The 23,189-nt window shown below is 39.0% G+C and overlaps 1 protein-coding gene across 1 annotated transcript in view; it reads right to left on the bottom strand.

Annotated features, from left to right (window-relative positions):
• GRIA4 (glutamate ionotropic receptor AMPA type subunit 4) overlaps positions 1-23,189 on the bottom strand; it is a 1,433,894-nt gene that overhangs the window by 1,073,673 nt on the left and 337,032 nt on the right. The window contains exon 3 of the mRNA XM_045039802.1: positions 13,392-13,494. The gene's annotated coding sequence lies outside the window, so the exon portion shown is untranslated. The remainder of the gene's footprint in view (positions 1-13,391; positions 13,495-23,189) is intronic.

Below are 23,189 nucleotides of genomic sequence, written 5' to 3'. Positions count from 1 at the left end.
ATAGGGATTACACTGAATCTGTAGATTGCTTTGGGCAATATGTCAACAATATTACGTCTTCCAATCCATGAACATGGGATGAGTTTCCATTTATTTATATCTTCTTTAATTTTTTTTAGGCAATGTTTTTGCATTGTATAAACCTTTCACTTCATTGGTTAATTGCTAATTATTTTATTTTTTGATGCTATTATAAATTGACTTGTTTTCATAATGTCATTTTTGGATTATTCATTATTGGCATATATAAATGCAACTAATTATTTTCTGATCTTTATTGAGATATAATTGACACAAAACATTTTGAAATGATTAAGGTGTACAATGTGATCTGACAGATGTATACATTGTAAAATGTTTAACATTATAAGGTTAGTTAGCACATTCAATACCTTACAAGTCACCATTTGTGTGTGTGTATGTGTGTGAGATCTTTAAAGATCTACTCACTTAGCAACTTTCAATTATGCAATACAGTATCGATAAGTATACTGACCACCTTGTACATGAGTTCTCCAAAACTTATTAATTTTAGAACTGTAAGTTTATATCTTTTGACCACCTTCACCCATTTACCCCATGCCCTGCTCTGGGTAATCACTAATTTACTCTGATTTTATGAGTAGTTTTTTAGATGCCAAATATAAGTGAAATCATACAGAGTTTGTCATCTCTGATTTCTTTCATGTTGTGATATGTATATATATATATATATATCACATATTCTTTATTGATTTATGTATCAATAAATACTTAGATTGTTTCCATATCTTAGCCATTATAAATAATGCTGTAATGAACATAATAATGCCAATATTACTTCTAAATAGTGATTACATTTCCTTCAATTTATACCCAGAAGTGAGATTGATGAATCACATGGTAATTATATTTTAAGTTTTTTGAGGAACCTCCATACGGTTTTCCATAATGTCTGTACCAACGTACATTCCTACCAAGAGCACACAAGCATTCCCTTTTCTTTTTACATCCTCGCCAGCACTTAAAATCTCCAGTCTCTGGGATAATAGCCAATTTAACAGATTGAGGTGATATCTCATTGTAGTTTTAATTTGCCTTTTCCTGATCATCAGTGATGTTGAGCACCGTTCCTGTCCCTGTTGGCCATTTGTATATTTTCTTATATTTTCTTGTATATTTTCTCTATGCAGGTCCCTTGCCCATTTATAACTAGATTACTTGTTTTTGTTGTTGTTGAGTTACAGGAGTTCTTTATATAGTTTGGATATTAACCCCTTATCAGATATATATGGTTTCCAAATATTTTCTCTCATTCTATAGGTTACCTTTGTGTTTGCTGATCATTTCTTTTGCTGTGCAGAAGCTTTTAGTGTATTGTAGTCCCAATGAATGATTTTTTTCTTTTGTTGGTTGTGATTTTGGTATAATTTCAAAAAAAAAAATCATTGCCGAGTTAAATATCAAAAAGCTTGTCCCGGTTTTCTTCTAGTTCTATAGCTTCAGATATTAATTATAACTGGATCCATTTTAAGTTAATTTTTCTTACTGGTGTTAAGTTTGGAGCCTCTTTTCAATGTTTTGCATTTGGTTATCAAAGTTTTCCAGCACCATTTACTGAAGAGACCATCTTCTCCCCATTGAGTATTATTGGCTCCCTGTCCTAAATCAGTTGACCATACATGCATGGGTTCATTTGTGGGTTCTTGATTCTTTACCATTGGTCTATGTGTTTTTATGCCAGTACCACACTGTTTTGATTACTAGAGTTTTGTAGTATCGTTAGAAGTCAAGAAGTGTAATTCCTCTAGTTTTGTTCTACTTTCTCAGAATTGTTTTGGCTATTCAAGGTCTTTGGTGGTCTCACATGAATTTTAGGACTGTTATTTCTACTTCTATAAAAAAAATGCCATTGTAATTTTGGTGGGGATTACACTGAACTTACATATGTCTGTAGTTAGTACAAACACTTAAAAAAAGTCAATTCTTTTATTTCATGAATATGGGATATATTTCCATTTATTTGTGTCTTCTTCAATTTCTTTAATTAATGTTTTATGGTTTTCAGTGTATGGATCTTTCACCTCCTTGGTTAAATTTATTCCCACATTTTTTGTTGGTTTGTTTTCTTTCTTCTTTTCTTTTCTTTTCTTTTCTTTTCTTTTCTTTCTTCCTTCCTTCCCTTCTTTCTCTTTCTTTCTCTTTTTTTTGTAACCACTGTGAGTGTAACTGTTTTCTTTATTCCTTTTTCAGACAGTTTGTTGTTAGTGTACAGAAACATCACTAATTTTTGTATGTTAACTTTCTCTCATCAAATTTTCTGAATTCATTAGTCTCTAACAGATTTTACAAGTGTTGGCAGAGAAGCACCTTCATCAGTCAGCTCAGCTTGGGATACTGGACTGCAGAACTTATAGAATATGCCAATGAATCACTCCATGAGGTTCCCCCAGTAAGCCCTGTGAAGTCAGACCCAAGTGAACCTCCCAGGAATTATCATGAAATGCTGGGGAAGCTGGGTGTCCACCTTGGGTTCTGTTTTTCCCACTGGATTAACTTTATAGGCCCAACAGGGTGCTCGTGGTTTGGTGGTGTGCCAGCCTGAAGAATGGGTGGTGCTGTTTAAGTGAAACTGCTCTTCTTACACTTCTAATGTGATCCTTCTTAGTCTGTTGTCTGGGGGATGCTTCAACCTCACCACTGGGCTCTGGAATAATTACAGTGGTGTCTTGACTATGGGGAGTTGCTAGTTTGTCTTCCTGTAAAGGAGGCTGAAGTCAAGAAAGAACTGTGTTGCCATCTGATGTCACTCTCCAAAATGCAACTAATTTCCATGTGTTGACTTTTTATCATTAAACTGCCAAATTTATTTATTACTTCTAATAACTTTTTGCAGAATTTTTATACTTTTCTACACATATCACCAGCAAACATTATTTTATTTCTTCCTTTCTTATGTGGATGCCATCTTTTTTTTCTCCTGCCTAAGTGCTCTGGAAAGAACTTCTAGTACCATATTAACTAGAAGTAGTGAAAGCAGTCACTCTTGCCTTGTGCCTGATCTTAGAAAACAAGTTTTCAGTATTTCATCATTGAGTATGACGTTCACTGTCAGTTTTCCAAAAACTGATTTCACTAGTTGGAGATATATTTTCCTTTTATTCCTAGTTTGTTGATTTTTTTTAAAGGGTGTTGGGTTTTGTCAAATGCTTTTTATGCATCAAGATGACATGTGTTTTTTGCCCCTTTGTTTTGTATTATATGGCATATTACATTTAATGGATTCTCATATGGTGAACCATCCATGAATTCCAGAAATAAATCCCACTTGCTCAAGATATGTAATCCTTTTAATATGCTGAATTAAGTTTGGTAGAATTTTGTTGAGGATTTTACATCAATCTTCAACGGTTTGTAGTATTCTTTCCTTCTGGTGTCTCTGTCTATCTTTGGTATCAGGAAAATGTCCTCAAAAAATGAATAAGTATTGAAGAGTTCTTTTCTCTCCAATTTTTTTTTTTGAAAAGTTTAAGAAGGCTGGTGTTACTCTTCAAATGTTAGAACTCGTCACTGAATCCATTTTGATTTTATTTGTATTATTATTTACTGTTTTGATCTCCTTTTCTACTTATAGGTCTATTCAGATTTTCTATTCCTTATTGATTTAATTTTAGAATGTTTTTTGTTATTAGGTATCTGGTTATTTCATCTTTATTACCCAATGTGTTGGTGTGCAGTTCATCTTAGTACTTTCTTATAATCTTTTTTATTTCTGTAGAATCAGTAGTAATGCCCCCAATTTCATTTCTAACTTTAGTAATTTGACTCCTCTGTTTGCTTAGTCTGCCTAGTTAAAGGTTTGACAAGTATTCTGATTTTTTTCAAAGAATCAACTTTTGGTTTCATTAATTTTCTCTATTTAAATTTTTCTATTTCATTTACCTCTGTTTTAATCTGTATTGTTTTCTTTCTACTGCATGCTTCCAGTTTAGATTGTTCTTTTTTGTTACTTATATTTTAAAGCTAGGCTGCTGATTTGAGATGTTTCTCATTTTTTTAATGTAAGCATTTACAGCTATAAAATGTCCCATTAGTGCTGCTTTTGCTGCATCCCATAGATCTTGGTATGCTATGTTTTTATTTTCATTCATCCCTAAATATTTTATAATCCCCCTTGTTATTTCTTCTTTGATCCACTAATTGTTTAAGAATATATATATTTTTGGGGCGCCTGGGTGGCGCAGTCGGTTAAGCGTCCGACTTCAGCCAGGTCACGATCTCGCGGCCCGTGAGTTCGAGCCCGGCGTCAGGCTCTGGGCTGATGGCTCAGAGCCTGGAGCCTGTTTCCGATTCTGTGTCTCCCTCTCTCTCTGCCCCTCCCCCGTTCATGCTCTGTCTCTCTCTGTCCCAAAAATAAATAAACGTTCAAAAAAAAATTTTTTTTTAAATTAAAGAATATATATATTTTTTTCTATTTCTACATACTTATAATTTTTGTTCGTGTTCTGTTATTGATGTCTAACTTTATCACATAATGATCAGAGAAGATCCTTTATATGATAGTATCCTTTACATTTTATGGAGAATTATTTTGCGGACCTAACATGAGCTCTTACCTGGGAGAGGTATCAATACATACTTCAGAAGACTTGTTGTTGGGTAAAGTGTTCTGTCTATGTCTGATGGATCAAATTGGTTTGTTGTGTTGTCCAAGTCCTCTATTTGCTTCCTTATCTTCTGATTAACTGTTCTATCCATATTGAGAGTGGGATATTGAAGTCTCCAACTAATTTTGTAGAACTATTTCTGTCTTCAATTTTGTAGATTTTTGCTTCATACATTTTGGTGCCCTGTTACTAGGTGTGTAAATGCTTTAATTGTTTTAGCTTCTTCCTATATTGAAATTTTTACTAATTGATGATGGCCTTCTTTGTCTTTTATAAAGTTTTTTTTCAATTTATAGACTCTTTGCCTGATAAAAATGTACCCCCTTTGCTCTCTTCTGGTTATTATATTCATGGAAAATCTTTTTTCCAGCCTTTCACTTTCAACCTATTTGTGTTTTTGGATCTAAAGTGAGTCTCTTGTAGATCACATATGGTTAGAAATTTTTTTTTATATTCTATATATAAGTGATATCATACGGTATTTGTTTTTCTCTGTCTGGCTTATTTCATTTAGCATAATACTTTTAAAGTCCATCCATGTTGTTCCAAATGGCAGGATTTCCTTGTCCCTCCCCCACAATGACTGTTATATTGCATAACACACACACACACACACACACACACACACACACACACACACACACACACACACAACTTCCTTATCCATTCATCCACTGATGGACACTTAGATTGTTTTCACATTTTACTTTTTATACATAATGCTATTATGGACATGGGGGTTCAGATACCTTTTCACGTTAGTGTTTTGTTTCCTTTGGATACGTTTCCAGAAGTGGAATTGCTGGTGCATAGGGTTAATTCTATTTTTAATTTTTTGAGGATCCCCCAGGTTTTCCAAAGCACCTACACCAGTCTGCATTCCCAGCAAGCATGCACATGAGTTCCTTTTTCTCCATATCCTTGCCAGCTTTCGTTATCTCTTGTCTTTTAGAAGACGGCCATACTAGGGCACCTGGGTGGCTCAGTCAGTTAAGCATCTGACTTCAGTTCAGGCCATGATCTCGTTGTTTGTGGGTTCGAGCCCCATGCTGGGCTCTGTGCTGACAGCTCAGAACCTGGAGCCTGCTTCAGATCCTATGTCTCCCTCTCTCTCTGCCCCTACCCTGATTGTACTCTGTCTTTCTCTGTCTCTCTCTCTCTCTCTCTCTCTCTCAAAAATAGAAGATGGCCATGCTAACAGGTGTGAGGTGATATCTTACTACAGTTTTAATTTTCATTTCAAAGGTTCCACACAAAGAGAAGGAAATTTAGATGGGGAAACATTATTGTTTAGGTCTAATTGACTCAGGATGTGTTCTCTGGATTTCTAGGAGAAACAACCTATATCACCCATCTGTTCCCCCCTGCTTTAATCATAATCCAGCAACAAGTCACAAGCCAATCAGATGGATAACGTAAGCTGGCAGGACGATGGCGAGCCACACTTCTTCTTCGTGTTAATTTAGCAGAAGGCAGCTTTAAGGATTTGCTCCAGTATTAGGCTGCATGAGAAGTCTATTAATCTGTCATCTCTTTACATCTCTGAGAATCTCAAGGCTTTTTAAAATTAAAATCATATGACTTTGTAAACAGTACAGGTTCCTTCAGTTGTGTGAACAGCTGAGAATCACTGACGAATGAGCAAATCATTCCTTGCAAAATTTGCAAGCTGCTTTTGACCAGCTCCAACCTAAACCCATGGTTTCATGGTTTCATGCTCACACTTACGCACAGGACATGGCACAACCCACCCCCCCCCGCCCAAGTGTACCCCATATTCAGGTGTGGGTTTTTTTCCTCCTAGAAATAATTCTTTCCACCTCGCTCACTGTAAAAATTGATATGCACATGGTTTTTGGTTTAAACAGTCTTTTAATCTCCACTAAGCATTTTTTGTTAGTTTTGTTTTTCACTGTCTCCCCATGTAAGCAAAGTAATTTTATTGCTTGTGAGAAAGCAATGATTATTTTATCTAAGACTTAAATAAATCACTCAGCAGTAGGCCGACTGCTTCTGCAGAGTGAAAGTGGAATCTGCAATAGTTTTACTAAAACACATTTATCCGAGATCCAGCTTCGTCTAAGACAAACAGACACAACTAAGTAAGTGAATGTAATACCACTGTCCCTTAATACAAAGGAGCGAGCAGAGAAGTTTTTTGTTATAAATGCCACAACAATAATGTCCAAGTATAGAGTGATTAATTGTTATACAGTATTGTAACATTTATGTCACTAATCACATTGTTACCTAGGATACGTTCCCTTAAGGTCACAGTTTCTATTATATGAAGAAATGAGAATGATGATGTTTGGTGTTCAGTCATCTGTATTCAAGTGGCTCATTCAAATTCTGCGCCTTCCTGTCCTTAGTGGTCTCCTCTGCAGGGACGGCATGGTGGGGGGATGGGAGAAACACAGCTTTGTATCCTGCTGGCTCAAGACACTGTCATGGGGGAGGGAGGGATGTAACCACTAACGCTGAGCAACTCTCCCTCTGGAAGCACTTCCAAAGACATCATCACCAAAACCCTTTCCTCTCCTCTCTTCTGTTTATTTTGAGGTCAAGCATCCATATACATGTAGCACATATCAGCCAGAAATTCTTTGGGTAATAAATGTCATGCTCAGTCCTTATGTAAACGCCACACACCAGCTACTAAACTACACATGGAAATCATCTGTGCTGCCCAGACCTTGCAGGTGGGTTTGCTTTTCGTTTCCAGGTGTAGGATGATGACCCAGCGACCCTAGGCTGGGCTTCTCCAGGTGCTCCCCTCCCCCCTTTATGCGCCCTTGCGCTCACAGCACAGCCACGCGCCTTGGGAATCGAGGGCACCTCTGTTATCTCCTTGTGGCAAAACTTCAGTTCCTACAACTGATGGCTCTCCCCCCTTAATCATTTCCAACTTCGCCACTTGGTTGCAGACACCACAGAGTCTCCTGTGCCCTGATTCTCCTTCTCCATGGCTCCTTGGCAGTCAAATGGCTCCTTCCCTAGACCTCTCCTGTAATCTCCACACCAGGACCAGGCCTCATACTTTCTTCTCAGCTAAGAGAAGAGGACCCAGCTTGCAGGTTTTGTAACAGAGCCTGGCTGCCACTTGTCCCTGGTTGCACGCTAGGGAATTTCTTCTTACTGGTGTTCATACCTACTAAGTGCAACAGTGTGGGGAAGCTTTTCTGGAGGGCTCGAAGGCATTTACAATTTGAAGATCCCCTGGAAAGTGTGGGGCAGGCTGGGTTGGTTCTATGTTTGTTGTATTTACATATAGTCTACTCACATGGTCTTATGAAGTTATAAATGAAAGTGTCTGGAAGAGCATTGACAATTCTTCTTTATTAAAGTAGATAAAAACCTCTGATTCTTGGACTAAGGCAGGGAAAACCCCAGGTTTATTTACTTGAAGCCTTTCATTTTCCTCTGAATATTCTGATTACAAATACTTGTCAGAGGTAGATGGAGTTAAGGTGGCCTCAGTGGAGAATGTGGGAGGATGAATTCATTGCCAGGCACTTGGTGAAGGCAGCATGGGGATACGGCCACCAGGAGAGTCCCCAGAGCAGTGACAATTGAAGGCTTCCCGAGGAATCATGAGAGGGAATCAGATACAATGTTTGGGCTCACATGAGGATCCCAGAAAGAACTGTTAGTTGATATCGTAAGAGAGTGTAATTTAGTAGAGAATTAAATAAAAAATATAAACAGTAATGAACATCAACAGTGACCAACTTAGATGTGTATGTATGTGTGTGAGTTTGAGGAAACCATAAATGTATAAGTAAAAAGCACACTTAAAACAACAAAATAAATTATACCTGATTACATCCAATGCTTTCTGAAGTCCGAGACTATCTAACGTTTAAGTACAAAAGACAGGCTCTGATCAATCAATATAATTTCAGACTTTAGATGTTTTTCAGCTTCTTTTCTTTTTTCTTTTTTCATTATTTATTTTATGGATAAACTGAAGTGTAGTTGATTTGCGATAGTAAACTATAGAGTTGGGGTGCGTTCTAGAGTAGAGCAAGGTTGTATGGAATAATAGGAACACAGTATTAATCATCACATATATCAAGAACCAAAACAGGACCTCCTATTTTGATCCAGCAACAAGATTCAGATGATTTTGCAAATTAAAGATTTCTAAGGGCAGAGAAGACATTCTGTCTGCACATATGTACTCATAGGTCCATAGTCTGTCCGGTATTCAGTAAAGACCATTAAATAAGTTGAGTCAGTAAATGAGAAAAGGAGACACTCATGCTGTGGGTCAGGGAGGTTTTCCCTCTTCTTATCATTCTCCTTGCCACCTGTCCCTGTTCCTTCTCAGCCCCCAGTGACAAACCTCTCCTCCTGCAACCGCCTCATCCCGCATCCCCCCACAGACCCATCTCTGCCTTGCCAGGGAGTCGGAACCTACGAGTGCACTCGCAGCGAGGGCAGCATAGCCTCAAGAGCCTTGGAAACGAGAGGTTGGAAGGCCCAGACACACGGCCTTGGATCTTGACCTGAAGGCAGGGGTGCACATTCAGAAGGCCAGTCAGGAAGGGGACAGACGCAACATCACCGGGAGGAGAATTTGCTGCCTGTGAGCAGGACAACAGATAGCGCTGGGCTGGATGCGCCCACGACCCCACGTAAGCGGAGGGATGGCTCGTGGGAAGGCCACAACCATGATCTGTGGTAGTTTGCAGAGAAGGAACTCCTTTCACAGGGGACTGCCTGGGGAGGAGAGGGATGTATTTCTTCCTGCGCAGATAAAATGTATGCGCAGAGGGCAGAAACCAACAGGAAATCTTTTCCTGTGGATGCCTGTCTCCATACAGCTGAAGAGGGACCTTGCTCTAGGTACCAGTGGCGCCTTCTTTCCAATTTTTCCACCCAAGTTCAGCTTCTTCATCAATTTTCCTGTCACTCCTGCACCTGGAGTGTTTGTTTTAGTCCACTCCTGCAGACTGGAAAACCCAGAACTGGTCAACTAAGTGCCTACTGTCAGTACAGAGAGCTGTTGGTAGAAATTTTAACTACAAGCCACATCTTCCGAATCTCATTCCAGTTCTCCTTCCAGGAGATCAGTCACCTGGTTTCTTCCTCCTTCTTTTGAGGATACAGTGTGTGGGGCGGGGAAATGTGTATGTATGTTAATAAGGATCAGTTACCAGAAGGAGAGCATTACAAGGCAAAGTACAGAACAGTTTCTCAGACGTGTCCCGAAGGTTAATAAAACCGCCACACTTGTTCAAAGGAATGTGAATTCACTCTTTTTAAATTTTTTTTTAACATTTATTCGTTTTTGAGAGACAACAACAGACAGAGCATGAGTAGGAGAGGGACAGAGAGAGAAGGTGACAGAACGTGAAGCAGGCTCCAGGCTGTGAGCTGTCAGCACAGAGCCCAACATGGGGCTCGAACCCACGAACAGTGAAATCAAGACCTGAGCCGAAGTCGGACGCTTAACCAACTGGGCCATGCAGGCGCCCCATGAATTCACTCTTAACAATGTATTTGCATCTATCAGTCTCCTTGGAGCAGTGCTGCCCAGCAGAATCGCAATGAAAGCCACGATTATAAGCCACACATGGAATTTTAAATATTCTACTACTGACATTTAAAAGGCAGTAGTAAGTGAAATAAACTTATACGTATTTTATGTAACTCAATATACCCAAAATACTATTTCCTCCTGTATTCTAACAAAAATTATGTTGACATTTTTTTCCACAGAAAGTCTTTGTTTTATAAGTTTATTTATTTATTTTGAGAGCAAGGAAGCAGCGGGGAGGCAGAGAGAGAGGGACAGAGACAATCTCAAGCAGGCTTCACGTTGTCAATGCAGAGTCCGATGCAGGGCTCGAACTCATAAACCGTAAGATCATGACCTGAGCCGAAACCAAAAGTCAGGCACGCTTCACCAACTGAGCCACCCAGGTGCCCCTCACAGAAAATCCTTAAAGCCACTGTTTATTCTACATTTACAACTTGTCTGCATTCAGACCATTCACATTTCAAATGCCCAATAGCCACACACGCTTAGCAAATACCAAGCGTTGGGCAGCACAGCCTTCCAGAATATAATTGCTTAGTATAACTGGTATTCAGTCACAGAAATCACAGCCATTGTCCATTTACTGGCTGTTACTTTGGTATGAGATTTCAACCGTGTCCCAGCAGTGACTGTCAACAATTAAAACTGTCAGCTTCTGGGACGCCTGGGTGGCTCAGCCAATTGAGCATCCGACTTCGGCCCAGGTCGTGATCTCAGGGTTCATGAGTTCGAGCCCTGTGTCGGGCTCTGGGCTGACAGCTCGGAGCCTGGAGCCTGCTTCCGATCCAGTGTCTCCCTCTCTGTCTGCCCCTCCCCAGCTCACACTTGTTCTCTTTGTCAAATATAAATAAAAACTTAAAAAAATAAAAATAAATAAAACTGTCAGCTTCGGGATTAACACCTCTGCAAGTCTTCAAAAATAGTTTTCCTTTTGTAACGTCAACTCATAGACCCATTTGTCATATGGTTTCATCAGATGCGAGAGGTTTTAGTCAAAACGTTACTTAAAATATTCTTTAAAATTAACTTCTATTAAAGTAGGGCCGAAAACAGGCAGGTTATCCTTAAAACAGTCACATAGCAACCTACATTTTTCTGTAAGTTAACTTGCATGCAGAATGTATTCCCATTTCTGAGGCCGTTAAAATAACTGGATGGTTTTCTGTCTGAAATGCTGAGCAATTTAAAGTGACAATCGGTTGTTCCCAACCAGGCCCGACATCTACAGTGCTTCCAGAAATTCAAATCTTTCCAACTGATTACAGATTCCTTCCCGTACTTCAGTATTATTGACTTCTGTGTAAGTGTTCCATTTTACAGGTTGATTAACCAAAAGAAGAATGAATAAAAAGCCAGGCTGTGGTATTACCGGCCTGGGATGACTGACAGAGGATAGGAAAATACACAACAGTAGCGGAGGTTGTACTTCCCACATGGTGCCCTGGCCTCAGTGCTGCTGCGTACCTGCTCGTACTTGGCTGGCCAAGTGAAAACATTGGATGGTAAATCTTAACAGCCAAAGTTAAGAAAGGAATCACTTAGTGAAGAAATAGGGGGGTTCTATCTTCAGAGAGTAAAGTCCTAGTGATGAGAAATGACCATGAAATCAATCAGAAAACCATTTTTTTTTGTTTTGAAAATCACAGAAAATGGGAATAATCTCCAGGTCTCCCTGGCTGAAGTAAAAGGAGAAAGGGAGGCAGTGCCTGACTGTAGAAATAGCCACAGAGACTCCCGGTGTCACTACATGATAAAGGTGGCTCCGATGCTGGTGATGTGCCCCGGAAAGTCTGGATGCAAGCCTCCCCCCCGCCACAGGGGACCTCAAACAGCCCTGCCTGCAGTCTGCTCTCTTTCCGTGGCCCATCTCCATGCTCTGCCTTTTAAAATTATTACATTGCTCCTGTATGAATCTAGGAGTATTCGATTTGCCTGTATTAAACCCAAGTTGTTTTAGGGGATCTGCCAAGGGCTACCATTTGTTCTTCACTTAGGATTTCTATGTGGAAACCGTAAAGCCTGTACAGCAGAGTAGGCAAATATTTCATACCTTCAGGAAGGTTCCCAGTTGGTTTAGCCCAAGGAGACAGACCCTAGTAGGCAAATAGGTGAGGGTGGTCAAAAAGAAAAACAAAACAAAGAATTGGGTTTAAAATGATCTTCAATAAAGTAAAAGAGTCTCTATTTTTTCTTTAAAGAGAAAAAGCCTTTGAGGAGAGGAGTCAGAATCTCCTAGCAGATATTCTGATTCATTTTATCTGATTAGCCCTTATATTTATGCCAGGAATTTCTGATACAGATTGAATGCTGGAGGAGAGAAAAAGGAAGGAATCACGGAGATTTGTAGGAGACCGTTGGTATGGAAAAGCCAACCACGACCTAGAGTTATGGCCGGAGAGTCTGTGGGCTGGCCTCTGTCCTCCCCCTCCTCTTCTCCCATCATGAGCTTACTGTGATACGTAAGCATCTGTTATACAGGGAAACATTTTGAAAGTATATCAAGACCGTGTTTCAGCTTCATGACACAAGGAGTTTAAGTCTATTTTGATATTTTCTGAAAATACTCCTTTTGAAGGAGCCATTTTAAAATACCATCACATTTGCAAAAAGCCACACTCCAATTTAACTGCAAAAGAACACCTTTTCTTTACTGAGCCAACTGCCAAAACATTTGAAAATGTTCTCAATTTAAAAGGCAAGCCTATTTCTCCCCACAGAAGAATCTGGAGCACAGACAAGAAGTTTCCAATAATATTCTTCCAAATGGTGTGGAAGCGCCTTTCTAATGCCAGTGACAGGGCAGGGGTCTGAGTCCCGAGTCCCGACGCGGGGACACTGGGAATCAGCACTTGCAGAAGGGGCTGTTGAGTAACAGACCCGGGTGTAAATTCCGTTTTGTCAGGATGGAACTGGTTGGCCTTCCATGGGTTAATTTTTCTAAGTCCCTAGTTTCCATAACCGCAACCTGGGGACCACGATCACCACTGCGGAAGGCTGCTGGGAGGACTACAGAAGAAAGCACAGGTTCCTGGTCATCACCACCTTGCCTGGCACAGAGGACATGGCCCATAAAACAAGTGGGTTTAAAACATATCTGTTTTCCACATGGACAAAGTACATCATCATAGCACATCATTCCCCAGCTTAAAATCCTAAAGTCAGCTCCTTGAAATCTAAACAAGTGTCAACATCCTTACCATGAGTGAGGCTCCTTCTCACAGATCTGCCTTCTTAACCTCTTCTGCTTCACTCATCCACGTGGACCTTCTCTCGGGCACATGGTGTGGACCCAACCTGCTCCTGGGAAGAAACAGACAGTCAGCACGGGAATAAATGAATCCCTCAGGCTCTTCAAATCAAGTATGTAATGAGTGAGGGCACTAAGGTCCAGTAAGCAGTCCTCACCGGCCCAAACGAAGTAACAGACTGAGGCTGTGAACCTCTCTCCAAGGGCCCAGCGGTCGTTGTACACAGAGGTGGGTCTACCACGAGGCCAGTGAGCCTGTGGGCTTCAGGAAGGACCACAGCAACAGAATCATAGACCCTAATGGCTTTTCACAAATCAGATAATTTAACGGAAGTTGGTCAAGACCGCTGTCTCTTTCAACGCTGGTTTCCCTTCGTTACACTTTCAGCTACAGCCTCACAACTCATTAATAATAATACCATGCAAGGGGCGCCTGCGCGGCTCGGTTGAGCGTGGGACTCTTTCTTGGTCTAACCTCGGGTCATCATCTCATGGTTCCCGGGATCGAGCCGAGCACTGCTCTCTGTGCTGACAGTGCAGAGCCTGCTTGGGATTCTCTCTCCTCTCCCCTGCTCACACTCCCTCTCCCTCTCAAAATAAATAAACTTTAAAATAATAATAATAATAATAATAATACCATAAAATTTTAGAATGACTGTCAAATTTAGGGAAACTGCACCACAGTTTCTTCCTGTATCAGCTGTACAGCATGGGGGCACTGGGTTGTTTCTGTGCAGTAACTCGTCTCACACACACTCAGAGGTGTGATTGCTGGAAGCCGTTCCCACGCCGTGATGAAGTAATCCAAGTAAAAGCAGAAGCGACTGCACACCACACAATACATCCTCCTAACCCCAAACTAAACACACCCTCCGATTTCCCTCATCTAGATTCTAAAGCCCCCAACAGCCATAAGAATACCACCTGACGTGGGGTCAAATGACACAGGAGAAGACGGAGTAGAGACAGTGGTCTGAATGGATTGCGGTTAAAATATCTTAATTGTGCAGAATTAAAAAAGAAAACATGTTAACATATTGCTAGGACCCCGTCCAAGTTTCTACAAGGGCTTCTGCCCCTCTTATCTCTATAATTAGTAATGAAAGCAAATTTCAATCAACCATGCTAAAACTGAACAGGAATTCACTTTCCATTTTCTCTAGAGAAAGTGGTATCAAAAAAACTGTTACACTGGGAAAAAGTCATCGAAGCGTATGTAGCCAAAAGTGTAGGATTAAAAGTATTGTAAAGGTGTCCTAGGCAGTTAAATAAGAAAAATATTATTACTATTTCCCGGATTTGTTTACATTTAGAAGCTTATTATGATTTTAAAAATTTATAACTTGTAATTTATTTTTGTTCCCAGTAAATATTCGCTCTCATTCCTAATTCTGCATGTGTAATGTTGAGCTCTATGAATTTCAGGTCCCACTCTACCTGGATTCATCCTGCTGGCCCAGTACACCACCGTTATTATTCACCTGCAGTTCAAGGTCACTCGATACCCATAGCTGCAAAGTCTGCAGATTGTCCTTACCTCCCCCCCCCCACGTTTTGGCTTATGCTAGAGCAAAAGTATTCCTAGAGGGAGGGTATGTCTATGTGTGCCCTTAAGCTTCTTGTGAACGGGTGAAAATGGAAGGATCGCCTGTTGGCCATCAATCGGAGGTGGGTACCAAAAATACATCCTGCTTCTACATATTGCATCATTCTGAAACTTTGTATTGTCCGCTTCAGAAATTTAGTTCTGTGTGTACATTTCTGGGTAACTGATTTGGCTTCCTCAGAGCCAAGTAGGTAAGCATGAAGGGAAACTTGAATTAAACATGATAACTCTTCTCAAGTTCCCCAGAGTGAGATGGAACATTCTCCTTCCTGCCTTGAGGAAGCTATATATATAGCTTCATATATATATAACTTGTTACACCTAGCTGCAGGATTTCTGGACTAGTGTTCAGAATTCTTCCTGAAGATGGTTTAAGTCACTAGGAGTTACGGTGGTTAATATTCTGCACATGATGATTTCTTTAAAATCACACTCTCTATATAAATGTTTAAGTCACTAGGAGTTATGGTGGTTAATACTCTGCACATGATGATCTCTTTAAACTCATAGGCTATATATAAATGTTTAATATTCCAAACAAAATAATATAACCTTTACCTATAATAATTCTGAAGGTAGCAATAACTGTTTTAAGGTTTTCTACTGGAAAATACTGTGTGTTTTTTAATAGGAAAAGCTTCAAAATATGCTGAAAACCTATCTAGAGATATATTTAATAAACTTTTATTATGCAAGTGTCCCTTGAACATCTTCTTCATAATAATACTGTCTTGATTTATGTAGTGAATTCTTTTTCAAGATCGCAGACATAAGACCGTAATAGAAATATCAGAGCAATGTGTACTTAAAGTCTGAAATCAAACAAGATCCCATTAGCTCCATTATCACCATATTTGACAGAAGAAAGGATGGATGGATCCCATACATTCCGTCAACTATTTCACAAATTGCTTTGGTCAGTAATGTGGCATGTGTCCAAATTCTAAATTGTTACAATTGTGAGTAATTTACCAGGATATGTACGTATTCAACATTAAAATGTGTTAATACGGTTTGTGCATCATTTGTCCCAGAGATGGGCCTTAATGGAAAACAGAACCCAAGATCCTCAATGGGGAGGGAAGACATGCTCTTTGCTTGAATACAGTGAGGGAAAATACACACACACACACACACACACACACACACACACACACACAGAGGGATTCTAGCTTTGGAGGTAGTGACCCTTCTAGGCTGTGATTTTGTGTGTTGACACAGTGCCCCTAAGTATGTTTAGTAGACTAGCAGAATCTCACATTTGGTGGGTTCTCAACAATCCTTTATAGAATAAATAGATGAAGGAAATCAAAATTTAAGAACTTAAACAGAACACAGCCCACAAAACTCTGTCTATCCCACAAGGACGCCTTTTTCTTTCAAACAAGGATCCATTCATCCGTTCCTTTTTGAAAGTAATAAACAGTTATGTATCTTCCTAAATATATGGTTACAGAGCTCATGTATTTCGATTACATTCATCAGAACACCACTGAAGACATTACCAAATCCTTTGGAAAACACCAGCTGTTCTCTGTCAATGAAGTTCCCTTGACCGACCAGTCTAATAACTAACACGAGAAGATCTCCGAGCGTTCGTCTTTATTGCAACTCAGCTGCTGACCGTTAGCATGCCAGAACCAGATGTGGGGCTGGCACGTACCTTTGGGAAACAGAGCCTAAAGTCTGTGCACCTTGAATGTGACAGTGCCCGTCCTCACAAAATCCCACTTACCCTGAAGACTTGTCCCTGCCTAGATTCACCTTTCCACCGTTTTCCCACTGAGAGCATGCAGATATCCTGTTAGCTTTCCACTGCTAGTGATAATACGGATGTTTGATATAGCATCAGAATTCACCTGCCCCAGAAAGAAGGCACAGCGATCGACACGTGTGATGCGAGAACCCGTGGTGGCAACACTTTGGCTTTGTGTCGTAGAGCAGCATTTGAGGACCCACATGCCTCCTCCACAGTTTCACCACAGAATTCTTTTACTTCCTCAAGTACTTGATTTTTTGAATAGAATAAATATAAATACATACCATAATTCCATATTTAAGTAGTGAAAATAACTAAAGAGGGGAAAACAAATACAGTGAAGGCCCTCTCTCCCAGCCTTCCTCTCCCTCTAATACACCAACTTCTGCTTCCCTGTACAGGGAACCCACTTCTGTATGTATCTTCTCTTTTACTACAGTGATAGAAAGAGACTATAAATATTATTCAGCACACTGCTTGCTAATAATAAATCCTGGGGTTCTTTCTACATAAAAATATAAACAGCATCTCAATCCATTAGCTCCAAGCTTTAATTAGCTTTTAATTCCCCTAGCTTGAGAGCAATAATGTACTACACTGTACAGCATATTTCATGATTTACTGAATCAAACCCCTACTGACGGATATTGAAGTCTTTTTTCCCCATAGTTTGTTTATATCGGTTCATAGTCTCATATTCAGTATTTTTAAATCTGCCAATTTCTGAAAGCCACTTTTTACAATAATGTTTGGGCCAAAACTCACTTGGTCACAAAACTGAACCTTTCCTGATAAGAGGCACTATTTGTGTCTCTGTGCTCCCAAGAGTCACATGGGCCTCTGTCTGCTGACATTTGTGAAGAACGTATTATTAGCTCTTCCATATTGAGCCATATTATTTGTTAATTGTTATTCTTTAACATTTTCTTATGTTTGCCTTAGTTTTAATTAAACTGTGAAAATGCTTTTAGAATTAAGTCTACAACGCATTTGGTGACAGTTAAAATCAGAAAATAACAAGTGATACATTAATCAGCATGGTTCGTTTTTACTCCGGGACAATGATAAGCAAAAACTAAGGAACCAGAAAAACGAATTGCTCGGGGTAAAAAATGACCCTGTGCTGATCATATGGATGCAAGAGTGACAGGTGAATGTATGCCAGCAACTGGTTTGTTGCTCATGAAGCCAGCTAGAAGTGACTGTGATGACACGAACGACGACAGTGAGTGTGGACCATTATGAGGTTGGACTCTCAAGTATGAAGAAGCACAAGTACCACGGTGAAATTAATCTGAGAATCTATAATGAAAAAGCTTCTTGGCAAATTTCTTAAAATAATGCTTAAGAAAAATGCCGTCTTAAACAAACAAAAAACCTATGATGTTATTATTCATGGATGAGTATATTTTTGCCCGAGTAGGACATCTGTCATATGCCCCTTCTATTTTATGATGGGCAAATGTAACTGTATTTGAAAGTATAAGGCTGCTGTAATGACCACAAGTTGAAGAATCCAAGATTTCTCAAAAGCATTTGGTTTGTAGGACACCAATTATACTGTTGCTAATGTTTGGAATTATGTCGATAAACCTACATTAACAAATGCTTGGCACAGCCAACAGGCTAGCAGTGACATCTGGAAAACTCTGCTGGTATAGAGTTTAAATGATCCTTTTATGTAATGATAGATGATATCCACCTCATCAATGAGATACAAGTAATTCAGCCAAGAGTATAGAAAAGTTAAAGTTCCACATATGAGTGAAAACATATGATATCTGTCTTTCTCTGAATGACTTATATCATTTGGCATAGTAAAGAAACTTAACAGAAGACCATGGGGGAATGTATGCCAGCATGCATTGGGGGAAGGCAAGGGGGAAAAATAGTTACAAACAGAGAGGGAGGGAAGCAAACCATAAGAGACTCTTAAATACAGAGAACAAACTGAGGGTTATTGCGGGGAGTGGGAGAGAGGGGAAAATGGGTGATGGGCATTGGGGAGGGCACTTGTTGGGATGAGCACTGGATGTTGTACGTAAGCAATGAATCATGGGAATCTACCCCCAAAACCAAGAGCACACTGTATACTGTATTTTAGCTCATTTGACAATAAATTATATTTTTAAAAAAAATAAAAGTTAGATAAAAAGCATTTGCTGTGTATTACCTGAATGTTGGGGAAATTGTGTAAATGTTCAAATTTTTCTTTAGAAAATGGAAAGACAATGGTTGACCACTTAACTGCTGTACTTACACAATTTTCACTTAACAGTGAGCGAGTCATTACTGTAGTTTACATAATTAAACAAAACTTCTTAGATGGAAATCCATGATAATGAGATGGCAGACATCAGAAGCTTTCCACCAGGCCATCCATAATGAGGTTTGATAAGCCCTGGGGGGGTTTTGCTCCTGGCCCATCCTCAGACATCTGACTCGGATCTACTTACAAAGGTCATGTTGCTGTGTTCACTTTTCCAAGACACGCTGATGTAGAAAATAAATACTCAGTATGCGTACAAGCGCAGGCAGAATGAAGATCTGTTAGATGATGTTCATGGAAAGATTCAGCACACCTTGTTTAGAGCCTGTATCCATGCTTTCAAAAGGTGAATCCTACCATCAGTGGCATCAGTATCCCCTGATACCTGGATAAAAATGTAAAGTATAGGGTCCTACCCCCAGATGTACTGAATCATGTAAGCTAAAGTTGGGACCAAGTAATCTGTCTTTCTATAAGTCTTTGGTTGATCCTTATGCAAGCTCTCATTTGAGAATATTCAAAAGCTATAAAAAAAAGACTACTTTCAAAAAAACCACCATAAAGGGGACCCTATGGGGCTCAGCGGGTTGAGTGTCCGACTTCAGGTTCCTTGTTTCAAGACCCATGTGGGGCTTTGCACTGACAGTTCCGAGCCTTCTTCAGATTTTGTTTCCCTGTCTGCCCATACTCAGCTTGCACTCTCTCTCTCAAAATTACATAAACATTAAAAAATTAAACCTGCATTCCATACGCACTTATTCCAAAGGTTTTTGATAAGGTATTGGGCACCTGTTCCAGTAACCGCACTCAACAACCTCGTCACAAATATGGTAGTACGCTTTTGGGAATTCCTAGACGTGGAATTGTTGGTGCAAAGAGTATGTGCCCTTGTGATTTGAAAAGATAAAGCCCAAATTCCCTACGCAGCAATGATATCTACTTACTTTCTCACTCTAATATGACAATGTAAGTGAGTGCCTACTTTCCCATATCTCAGTGACAATCTAATATTAAGCTGCACAGCGTGTTTCCATCTGATAGGTGATAAGTTGCATCTTACTAGTTTAATTTGCATGTTTCTTATCATGACTAGAGCTGATCGCTTTTGCACTCCGCACTCCTAGGTTGGGATCAAACTGTTCATGGATGTTGCCCATCTTTCTGCCGGGTGTACCAGAGCTACTACAATCATATACTTAAAAGATCACCATTTGTCCTGGTAAATGTACATGTCGATCATCTCAGCTGCCTTGATTGTGTTGGTATATGAGTTGTCGTTTCGGTTTTTATGTTGTTAAATTGTCCAGGTTTACTTGTGTCTTTATGTTTCTTCTATGTTACAGCTAGAAAGGCCTGCATAATTCAGAGATTAAATACGCTTCCCCTTTTTTTCTATAGCTTTTACGATTTCATGTTTTCATGTAAATATTTCACCAGTTTTGACTATTTCCTAGTATATGCTATGAGGAATAAACCAAACTTCATTATCTTTTCCAGACAGCAAATTGTTTTCACACATCATTTGCTGAAAGGTCTGTCTTCAGCAGATGAGAAATGTCATCTGGAACACATAAGAAAGTTAGTTTCTTTGTTTTCTGCAGAAATGTGTTTGTACTTCTACGCTTTTGGTTCTGATCTACCAGCTTGCGTAAATCTGCGGCAGTGGCCTGTTACGTCTCGGGCTGCATAGTAAGCACATCTTAACATTTTCTGGGAACTATTCCTCTCCTGTCGCTCCTCCAGCATCGGCCTTTTTCAGAGATGTCCACACTTCTTTTTTACTTGGATATCATTGTAGCATTAATTTTACATTTACTTTATCTAGTTAAATAAAACTGGTTGACAATTTGTTGGGGCTGATGTAAATGTAATTAGCTGAGGGCAGAATACATATCACAGTGTGTCTTCCTATCTAAGAAATTAGGCTTTATATATATTTTCATCTATTTACATCCAATAACTCCCACTGTGTGATACTGAAAGAGTTCTAATCTTGAACCATCTTTGACTCTTTGGAAGAAACTCCATTTGATGTGTATTTTATTATTTTAAATATGCTCTGGGCTTTAATGCTAGATACTTTAGGACCTGGCTTTGACATTCATAAGTGGAATGGACATTCTTTCTTGTAAAATATTTCTAGGGGTTTACTATGAGTGTAATGTTACCTTAAGAGAATAATTTAAAACTGATCCTACAGTATGAATTACCTGCCCTTTAAATGTGTGGAAAAATTCTTTGCTTCCCTGACTAGATTTTTACCATCATTTTATAAGGTAATCATTATCATGTATTCGTTTTTGTATTTTGGAACTGTAAATGAAATCAAATAGTGCTATCTCTCTTGCGTTTGGTTTCTTTTACCCAACATAATATCTGAAAAATGTGTCCATGTTTGTGCATTAATCAGTTTATTCTCTTATATTACCATATAATTCCTCATTAAATGAATATGGCACATCACTATTGATGGACATTTCCAATGTGGACTATTACCTTAGACTGTTGTTTCCAAAATAGGCTATTACAAATACTACAACTATGAGTGCTCCTTTTACTACATAACTCTGCATCTCCCTCTCTCTCTCTCTCTCTCTCTCTCTCTCTCTCTCTCTCTCTGTCTCTCTCTGTATCCATCCATCCACCCATCCATCAATCCATCCTTCTATTGAATCAATCATTTTTGCTGGGTCTATATTCAGATGTGGAATAGCTGAATCATGATAAAGCTGATACATGTTCTTAGACGATGGTCAAACAGTGTTCAAAAGTCCCTATGCCATTTTCATCTTGGAAAAGCAGAGCATGAGGATTCTGGTTTCTTTACATTCTGCTAATTTTCACACTGTCTTTTTTTAGTTTTAATCACTTGGGTTTTCAGTGGTATCATATTATGATTTTAATCAACATTCACCAACTACCAAAAACATGGAGCACGTCTTTGTGTACTTATTGGCCACGTATAGGAATCCTGCTTTGTAGTGTGCCTGTTCTAGGGTCATGTTCATTTGTATTGGGTTTTCTGTAATTTCCTTACTGATCTTTAGAAGCTCTTCCTAGATGCAGGATGCAAGATGTCAGTTACATTTGTTAGAACGATCTTGTCCACTCTGGATTGCCTTTTCACTCTTATTCTGAATTTACAAAATTACAAATTTTTAGTACCATTTATCCAACTACATTTATACAAACTGCGTTATTTACTTTCTTTGCAAAAAGGTCCCTACCTGCCTCAGGCCCATGTCAGTAGTCTCTTATCATTTTCTAAAAGCTTCACTCTTTTCACTTTTGCATTAATACCTATAAACTCTTCAGAAATAACTTTTGGGAACAGTAAGATATGGAAATCTCATATTTTTAAAACTATGGATGTCCAATTAACCTAGCAATTTAATACACAGATGTCCTTCACACCTCTTTTCTTCATTTCACTTTTGTCGTAAGTACACCTTTAAGATTGAGTCTGTTTCTGCATTAATACATGCTCTTCTGCTGTTGACTCATCTGGCCTATGGCAGCTAATGCTGTCACTCTATCATTATAAACTTAAAAATCAGCTCTGGCCAAACACAGGAATAGAGCTGATGGAAGTTGACTTGAACTGCATTAAAACTACAAGTCAGTTTTAGAAGAATGTGCCTGTTTATAATATGGATTATTTCAAGTATTTTACTTGGACACGACTAATTACTAAGGTCCTCTCTAAATGTTCTTAAAAATATTTTATAGTTTTCTGTCTAGAGATCTTCAAATTAAATTAAATTTATTATTTGGTATCTTAGGTCATTTATTCTCTTAGAGATGAGATATCTTATTGTTCAATTTCATTTTTTTCTTACATTATAATTTGTATGTATTGAAACTGTATGCAGCAGGTGTCCAAATCAAATTATTATTTGTTACTGATCTACAGATTCTTCAGATCTATGTTTCTACAAATATAATAACATCATTATAATAACTGGATATGTTTTTCCTTTCCAGTTATTATAATGAATAGTCCTATGACTACCTATAAATTAGATACATTATTTAAATGCTTCATACAAAGCAAACTCCAGCCCCAGACAGTTTTAATAGTGATTAGCACCATATATAATTATCTCAGACATCA

The sequence above is a fragment of the Felis catus genome, chromosome D1 (genome assembly GCF_018350175.1).
Source record: "Felis catus isolate Fca126 chromosome D1, F.catus_Fca126_mat1.0, whole genome shotgun sequence".
In the NCBI taxonomy this organism is placed as follows: Eukaryota; Metazoa; Chordata; class Mammalia; order Carnivora; family Felidae; genus Felis; species Felis catus.
The sequence above is the reverse complement of the archived record's forward strand: the minus strand, read 5'-3'. Positions and strand labels throughout refer to the sequence as shown.